Source organism: Epinephelus moara, chromosome 13 (genome assembly GCF_006386435.1).
Source record: "Epinephelus moara isolate mb chromosome 13, YSFRI_EMoa_1.0, whole genome shotgun sequence".
Lineage (NCBI taxonomy): Eukaryota > Metazoa > Chordata > Actinopteri > Perciformes > Serranidae > Epinephelus > Epinephelus moara.
This window is the reverse complement of record NC_065518.1, coordinates 28,989,721-29,001,581: the sequence shown is the minus strand read 5'-3', so window position 1 is coordinate 29,001,581 and position 11,861 is coordinate 28,989,721.

Below are 11,861 nucleotides of genomic sequence, written 5' to 3'. Positions count from 1 at the left end.
TGTGTGCATGTATATGTCAGAGAAAGACAGAGAATGTATTGGGTTTAAAATCAGTGTGGATGAGGTAGAAGTCCAGACATGTTGTGGCATGAGAGATGTAACCTTTTAACCAACCTGTCCTTAACTGAAAATACACATGAGGGATCATATGCAGTACATCCCATACTCTATTCTTCCTAAGACTTGTCTGCAGAAAATGAAAAACACAATAGGATCACAGAATTGAGATTTGGCTCAGAGGTTAACCTACAGTACCTCTTACATTTTACAATGAAAGTACTGTCACGTCTGGGTCATGGCCTGTAGATAACTATTGTAGCTCTGTATCATCTAAAATGATAGACAAGTTATTTATCTACATTTGGTGTTGCCTTGTGTTTGCCAGTTGACCCAACATGTTAAGGTAGGTAGAATAATATCTCAAAAAATGTTACCTTGCCTCAGTGGTTTCTAAAAAAGTTGGTTTCTAAAGAAAATTGTATGGTAGTCAAGGGCAAGAGAAAAATAATTGTTTAGTTCTGCTTTAATTGGGCCATGAATTACACAAGATGTTTGTCAGTTGGATGGCACGGCACAGCATTTGGGTTACAGGTTCTGGGTTCAGTTCGGTCATGTTGCGTTTGTATGTTCTACCCGTGCTAGCAAGGGTTTTCTCTGGGTGCTCAAGCTAAAGACATTCAAGTTAGGTTAATTGATGACTCTAAATTGCCTTTAGCTTTGAATTTGTGCTTGAATGGTTAGTCTGAGTGGGCGGAAGTTCGCTGCGTAGATCAGCCTCTCATTGGGCGGAACGAGCCACCCGCTGAAGTCCCGCCCTACCACCTCCGGTTGCAGTTTTCAACACGTCCTTTACTAACTTTTGCGGTGTTTGATCTTGCGGGGATGTAGCCATTTTTCTGCCATGGTTCGCGTCCTGTAGGCGATATTTTTGTGGGCGTGTTACACCAAAACCTGTTTCCCCCCGGCAATATTTTTGCAAGCGCACCGTTGCTGTGGCACCGACCAGAACGATTGTGATTGGTTGAAAGAAATACAAGCAGCCGGGGCATTTTTTTCTCCAATCTTATAGTGAGAGTCAGCCCAGCCAGACCTTTCTTTCTTGTGAAAGGTCTGGTGAGCGAGACTACTCAATGGTTGACTCCCTCGAAGCGTCACCCTTGTGATAGTCTGGCGACCTGTTCAGGGTGTACCCCACCTCTCGCCCAATGTCAGCAGACAGCTCTGCGACCCTGCGCATATCAGTGGTTAAGGATAGTGAAGAATTAATTGTCATTTAAAAAGATAATTTTGCGAGTCAAGAAACCCGTAGTTAGTCGTAAAAGTGTTGAAGTATAGGACAGTAAAAATACAGAAATAGAAAGACAACACAAGTCGTGTAGGTGACATCGTAACTTTCTCTTTTCCTGATGCTACGATGCTTGTGTGTTTCATATCAGGATGTACTCACTCAAGCAACAGGTCTTTTTTTTGCTCTTTCGCTTCCAGGCTGATAAAAAGACCAAGAGTCGCTGGATAAAATATTTTGTCGAATTTTTAGAGCTGATGATTTAACAGCTGAAGGAGACCTCAGGAGACTTTGATGGATCACACACAGTATTTAATGCAGACATGATTGAGGTGAATCACAGCTCAACATACAGAGTGTAACACTGTGTGTGCGTCAAGAGATTCTGAGGGTGTCCTTGCCCAGTTCTTGCATACTGCGACTTTACTGCGACCCTACTTTCTCACCACTAGGCTGACCAAACGTCCTCTTTTGCCCGGACATGTCCACTTTTCACGTCCCGTCCGGAGCGTCCGGGGGGTTTTTATAAACTGATGATAATGTCTGGTTTTCCGTGTGTTTGTGTGTGTGTGTTAGAGTGCGGCACGGGCAGCATATTTCTGTCCGAACCCGAACCGAGCCCGACTATATTTAATGACCAAAGCACTGAGTTTGTCACACAGTGGTTACAGGCTATTTAACAGGCCGGGCGTGCTCAGCTGCGGAGAGGGAGACCTCCGTGTTTGAGACAGGAGCGGGAGGTGGGAGGTCCGATGCTTCTAGCGAGAGGAGAGGGAGAAATAAAACAAAATAAGATAAAATAGGAAAAACCTGTCTCCCTCTTTTATTTTATTTTCAGCGTTTAATCAAGGCGGAGGCGGGCGGCTGGAGGTCCGAGACTTCCAGCGAGGGGAGAGGTAGAAACAAACAGCCAATGTGTGTCTGTGTGTGTTATGTTCAGGTGTTGTCACGTAAATAACAGTGCCCAAGCAATAAACAGGACAGACAATAGGATTTTATTTATTTTTACACTACATTTTCACTGAAAGCTGACCGAATCCGACCCGAGCCCGAATACAATTTATAGCTACATTTTTGACCAAACCCGGCCCGACCCGTCGGGTACCGTCGGGCTCGGATCGCCACACTCTAGTGTGTGTATGTGTCCCCTATTGGGGCCTATCTGAATTTCTGTCTTTGAGAGATATTATTTTGTAATATAACTGAATTTTCTATCCATACATATAAATTTTAAATATATTAAAATTATAAGGCATCTTTGAGTAAACTGCGAGTATCATTTAAGTAGGCTATGTCGTGGCCGGCCGAGTGTCCTCTTTTTTGGAAATCAAAATATGGTCACCCTACTCACCACTGACTACCGCACGTATTTCTTCCGAAATAAGGTCCAATGTGGAACACCAGAAGGGGAGGGACTCTCTATATCTGCTCTTGCACAGCATTATTGATAACCTTTTTTAAGTAAGTAAGTAAGTAAACTTTTATTTATATAGCACCCTTCATAGTACGTGTACACAGAGTGCTTAACAGTAGAAACAATAAAACCACAGTTCAATCTGTCACAATAAGCGTGCAACCGAAACATTCAAGAAAACATACACACATGGCATATGGCAATGCAAGGTCAGTGCATGTAGAAGCATGTAATAAAATACATAAATAAAAATAAAAATAGGACATGATCACATGGCACTGCAAAGCCAGAGGAAATAAGGTAGACAAGCTGAGAGAAAAACAGAAAGCGGCAGATAAAACAGTGAATATGGCCTACCGCTCAAAAGCTAGTCTGTACAGGTGAGTCTTTAACTGACCCTTGAAACTATTTACTGACAGGGCAGATCTCAGACCCAGGGGGAGTGCATTCCAAAGCCTAGGGGCTACTGGCCCAAAGGACCGGTCCTCCTTTGTCTTTAGCTGGGTCCGAGGCACTGACAGGAGGCCCTGGTCAGATGATCTCAGGGACCGGCTGGGGGTGTGGTGGTGAAGGAGGTCGCAGATGTTACTGGGGGCTTGGCCGTGAATGGCTTTGAAAGTGAGCAGCAACACCTTGTACTGGATTCTGAACAGGACGGGTAGCCAGTGCAGGGAGGCGAGTATGGGTGTAATATGGCAAGACTTTTTTGACCTAGTAAGTAATCTGGCAGCTACATTCTGTACTAGTTGAAGGCGGTTGATGGATGACTGATTGAGACATGTGAACAGTGAATTGCAGTAGTCGAGCCTGGATGATATAAAAGCATGGATTGACATTTTGAGTTCTGAGTGAGACACAATGGAGCGGAGTTTAGCAATGTTTCTCAGATGGTAAAATCAATTGCGGCACAGAGACTTCACATGTTTCTCTAGGTGCATTGACTGGTCGAATTGAACACCAAGATTCCTTATAATAGCGTGGACGTTGTTCTTGAGGGGCCCCAGATGTTCTTGTACCCTGGCTGTGACACTGTCAGAGGCAATGACTAGGACCTCGGTCTTTGCGGCATTTAATCGCAGGAGGTTGTTGGCCATCCAACTCTCAATGGCCGCCAGGCACTCAAGGAGAGTGCTGAGACTCTGCATGTTCTCTGGTTTGAATGAGAAATGGAGCTGAATGTCATCTGCATAACAGTGATGGGAGATGCCTGGGAACTTACTGATGATGTGACTGTGGGGAAGCATGTTTTTTATGGTTATGTGTAGGCTCTCACTCGGTTAAGGTTAGAGAAAGGACACAGTCTTGGTTTAAAACAAAAAAAAGTCCACAGCTGGACTTGATACGCGAGACAGGAATTGCCTACAATCCACCCAGATCACTTCCAAATCCTTATGACTTTTCTGCAGTATATAAATGTAGCACTTCATTCATTCAAAAATTGTCTGTAAACATAATGCAGGCAGTGATTACATTTGTCACCATAACATTATTAGGATAAAGTAGTACCATAAGTAAAGTAGTACCATATAAACTCAGTTTGTAGGAGACATGGCTGGGGTGTCACAGCCTGAGCACATTTCAATATCACAGCAGCAAGATAAAAACTGACAACTGGTGATATAAAAAAAAAGGAGAACACTTTTCAGCTGGTTTTTAAGGACTCTATAAACTGTCACTGCATGCAAAACAGCAGCACTCAGTATTAAAATTAAGCACAACCCAGTGTACATAAACAAAACAAGACTGAGAGTTGTAGACTGTGGAATACAGCAATGATGCTCTGTGAGGCAGCAGGAAGACAACCAGGGAAAATGTCCTCTGGAGAAATTTACATTAGTATGTCTTGGGAGTTGCAAATTATGAATGCTCAAATCAAGGATTTTTGTTTTAACATTTACAAGCAAAACTAACATTTTCAGCTGTTGTGTAATTAACATTGTTTGTATGGTTCTCTGCTTGTCTCAGGTTAAGTGTCAAACTCCCAGCACGCCACCCTCTAACAATATGTTTCACATTTGGGAGTGTAGGATGCCACATCATGGCTTTACGCAACTGGCAACAATCCTCTCTACTGACTTTTGGATTTCCAACCCAGGATTACTCAGGTATGTGAATATGTGTTTTCACTCTGTGATGGCAGTGGAGGCTGCGTGCAGCAGATGTTATGTTTGTTGGCCTTTCCCAGCTCAGTTGTATCCCTCCCTGCCTGAGGCTGATTGCCTGCAGTCTGCTATATCAATGTGATCAGCTGGGCTCAACTCACAGCAAACAAGGCTGGTTAATTGATTGGGGACTAATTAACACCATGATCTGCCATTGAGGGATGCGACCTTTCGACACTGTGTTTCCAGAGGAATTGTGAGGGTCAGATATGCTCAAATGCAGTCAGCTGTACCATAGCAGCTAAAGGTGAATTGCTATCATTATCCACCACCAAGGTTGCTTTTGATCCTTGTGTACCTGTGGGCTGATCATAGATGTTTACCTGTCTGATGCAGGGAAGACTGCTTCTAATGAGATGCTTCTATAAAGACTGATAAACTGCGGCCTCGCTGGCGACCTCAACCCTGAGTGGTGCATATAAAATGAAGCATACAGTAATGACTGACACACCTGTGGGAACACCAGAGTACATTAGTCACCTTTAGGCTGTTGGTGGGAAGTATTCTTTGATCTTGTTATCCTGACATTATGAGTTAATTATCTCCATATGTCAGGAAATTAAAAGACATGAGGAAATAATAGTTTCCTTGACATTACAAGACCTCTTTATCTTGACAAATTCATCTTTTACTTTTCATTTTCTGGTTTAATTTAGTCATAATATGTATCATAATAAGTACCAATGAAGATACAACACATTTTCCTCTCCCTATTGGAAACCAGCAGCAGGCTTTAAATCTGATAACGGTGCCAGATCCTCTGACCGATCTGCCTTACAACCCGTAATTGACTTTATATAGTTGGCATTTTCCTTTAATCAATTTGTGCCCAAACTTTCTGCTGCCTCAGGCTGTACTTTGTTTTCTAAACTTTGTTTTTAAAAGTCACTCACTCAGAATGTAATGGAAAGAGTCCTGCATGATGTTGACAACCCCCTTGCAAAGCACAGGAAGCAGTAATTGAGCGCTCACATAGCTGGGTGATAAAGGATGCAAACTTTTAAAACATATGGTAGTTCAACAATTAAAATGCAAACAAAAAACTAGGCCACTAAAAACTAATTTTAATGCCACATGAAGTATGTTTAATTAACAATGAAGGGAATTTCGATCTAAATTAAATAGTTACAGTTCTTGAACCCTTCTAATGGGCAAATTCACAAAGAATGGATTGCAGCCATCATCCACGCATCTCAAGGTCTAATGATATTGCACTAAAGGTATTACACTACAAAGATGCCCAGAAAGTTTTGCAAATTGCCCTTTTTTGCATCTAATTGCAGTTATCTATGTGGCAAAGTATAAATGTTGCCTTTACTCCAATAACACAGTAGGCAAAACAATGACACGGAGAGAAAAGGAACTTAAATTTTCAGACTGCAAGCAACAGGTCCTGACCGCCAGGGTGCAGAGGCACTCTTTGAAACTTCAGGCAGTCTGGGCATGACACCTCTAATAAATGTGCTTTAGTTACCATCGATATATTGTGGCAAATGTTATTGCATTCACATAAGATTAAATGCTTGATGGACATTTAGAGGTTACTTTATATTTGACCAGAAATATGTGGAACTCTACCAGTCATACATTAGGCCTATTAATTATTTCAGTGAAGAAACAATGCTGTTTTCAACACCAGGGAAATCTGATGATTTTTTTTGTGGGCAACACTGGCCAAACCTAAGTTTTTATCTTCTACATAAGAGATATTTTCCCCTTGCGTAGGAGATACACAGCGAAAAGGTTCCGCATAATGAAGCACTTAGTACACAGTACAAAGGGCATTTAAAACTCAGCCCACTGCAGCATACATAATAGGTTTTACCTTCTCCGTTAACTAACTACAAATGTCCAATGTAAAACATAATTCAGCAGGATTCTATTTCATATGCACAATATTTGCCCACCTGCAATGTCTGGGTTCTTATGTGCGCTGATAATGCAGTTTCCTCAATGAGAAAGCAAGAGAAAAAGAGATTAATTCATGTTTTTTTTCCCCACTAACTTACTGATACACCACCACCATACCACTCCGATAAGCCCTACTGAACCCATTTCAAATACAGGCCAACAGGCTTTTACACAGTTATCATTGCAGCACTTATACAGTAGCAACAACAGTCTGATTAATTACGGATGGGTTGCAGGTGGGTGAAATAATACATAAGTCATGAGAAAAATATTAATAATATTCTGTAATATGTGAACATAGCAGAGAGAGATATTATCTCCTACATACATCCTGTACACAGGAGACAATATCTCGCTTTGGTTGCCTGCAAAAATTTTATTTTCACCTTGCCCGTCAGTGCTTCTGTAGCTGTGTACCCTTGCATAATCTTTGAATAAATTTAGTGTACTCTGTCAAGCCTATGATGAAGTTCTTTTATATATGTGAGGAGTGCTGATTTACAAATAGCATAATGCTGATTAAGTGTCAGGTCTACAGTTTGTTACTAATGACAGTTAATGCAAGGAACAGTAGGTAAGTGGAAATACTGCAGGGCAATTTATTAAATTACACATATTAATCACTTAAATGGCACAACTTGTTTTATGATTAGTGAGGCAAAAATGGAGGTCAAAACATAAAGAATTATGCCTTAATATCTTCTTAATGGAAAAGTTATTTTCAAAATGGCCACCAAGGGACAGATCAGAGGAAGTGAAATTAGCAACTGGAACCCAAAACACACTGTTTTCATACATACATTAAGGCTTTAATGACCAATATTCACAGTAAAAATTTGAATAGAGGCTGTAAAAGCCTGTTTGGGTGAACAGCACTGGCCAAAATGATCGCAAAGCAGAGGGAAGAATATTTGGTAACACTTTACTTGAAGGTATCTACATAAGGGTGACATGACACTGTCATAACTATGACATGACACTGTCATGAACTTGTCACAAACATTATGTACATGTCATAAATGTTTATGACTGCTGTCATTAAGTGTCATTCTGTTTTTGTAATGACAAGTTAACATTGTTTGGGTTGTCTTGATTATGACAACTTGACATTAATCAAAGTGACATTACCAGAAGTTGTCTTTGTCATGACAAGTTGACATTAAATTTGTTTGGGACGTCCTTATTATGACAAGTTGACATTAACCAGGATGACATTACCAGAAGATGTCTTTGTATCAATCATTATGTCAACTTGTCATAAACACAAAAAGAGGTGCATTTCTTGTTAATGTCAAGTTGTCATGACAAAGACATCTTCTGGTAATGTCATCCTGGTTAATGTCAAGTTGTCATAATAAGGACATCCCAAACAAATTTAATGTCAACTTGTCATGACAAAGACAACTTCTGGTAATGTCACTTTGATTAATGTCAAGTTGTCATAATCAAGACAACCCAAACAATGTCAATTTGTCATTACAAAAACAGAATGACACTTAATGACAGCAGTCATAAACGTTTATGACAGGTTCATGACCATGTCATGTCATAGTTATGACAGTGTCATGTCACTCTTATGTAGATACCTTCAAGAAAAGTGTTACCGAATATTTGAACAAGGTTTGGAGTGATTCCATAAAAATATGCACATGTAAAAACTTCTAACCTCAAACATGACATATTCATGCATAGTCAGTCCAAACAGATGTAAGAGAATGAGGTCAGAAGATGATGTTCCAAATCCCCCACCTTTCTTACTTTCTCCTCAGTGCTGATGGAGATTGTGTTCAGGCATTAGAAACAGGAAGCTAATGTTTTTGTGCAACTGTGGCCAAAAATAGCATGGCCATTTTCCTTCAATCCTCTCTCAGTTTCCTGTTCCAGAGTGCATCTGCTGAGTGAGTGATGAAGCAGGTAATTGCAGGTCAATGTGTGTTACGGTGAAATGGTTCCTTGTGGTGGAATCAGTTCTGACAGCAGGAAATGACATAGTGTTGAAGAAACAGACGCATAATCTCAACTTTGTGTCAGCATGTTAAACTTTTCACTGTTGGTGACCTAAAAACACCCTGCATTACTAATATGACTGTTTCAAATGCTAGTCATACTTGTCTAAAACAATTAAGATGATGCACTATAGTACAAATTCTATTTTCATATCTCCATATAACATTTTCTGACAGAAGTGGCTCTAGTGTCTTGTACTTCTGCAAATGTCTTCTCCTTCACAGTTAATGTGATGACACATTAACAAGAACAAGCCTTTGTCATGGTCAGCTAAACTTCTAACATCGTATAAGTAAGATAAGATGGTTCTCTAATGTATTTACGGCTTGTTAATCCTCTTTAGGCTTAGTGTACCATAGTAGTTAAAACATTCGTGAGCCGGTTAAATATGACAGCCTAATATTTGATAGCTCTGATATTACATCAGCTACCCTAGTGTGTAAAATATTTGAGTGATTTTTGGTAATTGCTACCATGACTTTATAGTAAGGCACAGTGATGGACTTTTTCCCCTGGGAACCTGTAGGTCAGGGGTTTTAAATGCTGATTTAAGGCTCTCATGCATGTGAGTCTTTCCTGACTTTCAGACATTAGTGCCATTGCTAATTACAGTTTTTCCTCAGTTGCTAAGACACGCTTCATGACACTGGGATCCACTTGGTCTTCATCGTCACCTTCTTAGCAAATGTGTTCACACTTTTTCACACATTTTTCACATGCTTTTACGAAACAGATATCACAGATCTTATAGAAAGACCCCAAACTCTCTTTGATTAACTGTTAAACAAAAGAAAAACATCTATTCACAGCTGATAGAAATTATTTGCATGATTTTGAACCTCTAATACACCTGTAGGAAACTCTTTTGCACAACTCTTCAACCAGCAGTCAGTCCGTATCTATATTTAAGATTTCACTTCGATGTTGCTATTTGCAAGCATGCATCAAAGAGGAAAAACACATGTATGGAGAGGAAGAGACCATTATCCAGCATTTCTGAGTTTGAAAAGTATGAAAACAAGACTAGGTCAAAACCTATATGGCTGCAGAGGCCGAGCTAAAAGAAGAATGACATGGAAAAATCTGATCATGTACAATAAAAGTTTGTTTCAATTCAATCAGCCAACCATATCACTGTGCAGAGGAAAGTGTGCCTTTTAAAGGATAACTTAGGTATTTTTCAACCTGGGCCCTATTTCCCCATGTGTATGTGTGCGCATGATTCATAGGTACAACTCGTTCTAAAATTGGTTCAGTATTGAGGGAGGCGGATGCATCTGGCAGCCGCGAGGTAGATATGGGGGCAAATGCGTCCCGTGTAAGTTTGCGCAATAAAAGTGCTTTTTTTCGCCACTGACCAGTTCAGATCGCCAGTGCTATCTCTGTAAATAGCATAGTAAACGTTTCCCTTACCTCTGGGCTGTGTGTGACATCATCTTACAAAAGCTTTGCTCCACTGTGTCTGTAGGTTTCTCTACTCGTGGGACAGACGTTTTCTTGAGGAAGAGGTGTTTCGGGATTGGATGTCTTCTCTTCTTCGGCTGGCAGTAGTCATCTTGGGAGAAGTGAGCACTGCAGACCCGATGGTCTGCAGGGCGCAGTGTCTGGACAGGAGTGTTAGCATCCATTTGTAGCACAACTAGCCACAACTTCAGCATCTCGCTGTCTGACAAAGGCAGCCTGTGAAAGCTGTACGGGGTGTTGCGCGACATCCTGTTCTTGCAATTCGGATAACAGGGTATCTGCAGGTTTCAGTAAGTTAAATTTAAGACTTTTTAAGACCTTTTTAATGCCACCTTGAATGGAATTTAAGACCGAAAAAACTATATAAGCGATGGTTGGGGGATCCCGCTGTACTATAACCAGTGCTTAATTTGTAAAATTAGAAGTGGGGGAACACTTTTTTAAGCGGCACCAGAGCCGCTTCACTGCGCAACTCCTAATGGAATCTAGTGTTGTCACGGTACCAAAATTGGGACCCATGGTAGGATACCAGTGAAAGTATCACGGTTCTGAGTAGTATCATGATACCACAGCAAAAATGAGGCAGATGTGCCTTTTGTCATTTATAAAAAGATAAATCACTTTTCTATAATACATCACTGATATTTCAATGGAATGAATTAGGCCTACTTATTGACTTATTCATAGAAAAACAGCATCAATAAGTGATTAACATAGGGGGGATAAAAATAACCCTCCTCCCGACAAGTAGCCTAAAGAACAGTCCCTAAAGTGCGGTGAGGTTTGTGGACCGTTACCTGCCACAGAGAGAAATGTGAACGGCAGTCATGACGCCAACAAAAGAGGAAATTAGGCCTGGAGTCGGACTTCTCTGTCGCCGCCGGTAAGCCGTTATTTTGCGCCGCAGAGCCGCCGTAGGCTATCTGACCACTGTATTCCTGTCTGTGACCCCCGTTCAACCTACAACCTGCATGATTCGCCTTTCGTTTCTGCTGCTGGTTGAAATCTGGGGAACTGCCCATTGGTTCGACAGCCCATTGTTCCGACCATATTAAACTCATTGTTCCGAAGTCCGTTCCGAAATCACCATGATGCCCTGTGGTTAAGGTCTGGTTAGGTTTAGGCACAAAAACCACTTGGTTAGGGTTAGGAAAAGATCATGGTGTGGGTTAAAATGAAAAAGAAAATGACAAACTCATAAGCCGTTAGCCTGCTCCGCCTCAAGCCGGTCGCGGCGCACCATACGCCCGCCGCGAGCCGTTCAGCACCGCGGACTGTCGGACTAATGGGATGTCGAACCAATGGGCTGTCGAACCAATGACATGGACCCGAAATCTGGACTCACACAGCATGCTGAATGATTTATTTTGCTGGCACAAAACTATTTTTAGTCGCAAATGCGAGTAAAATGCCCGCACGTAGAGCTCTGTGGAAAACAAATCACTGCCGACAAGTAAAAAGTCATAAATAATAACTTTCACTGCTCAAAGATACTCACATGTCTGGAAAACAAACCACTACAGCAGCATATTGAGTGCCAGGTGGCCAGCGCGCACCGTTAAGCCCTTTTCACACAGAGCTCGCAAAGCGCAGACCTCTGCCGACGAACCCATTCATT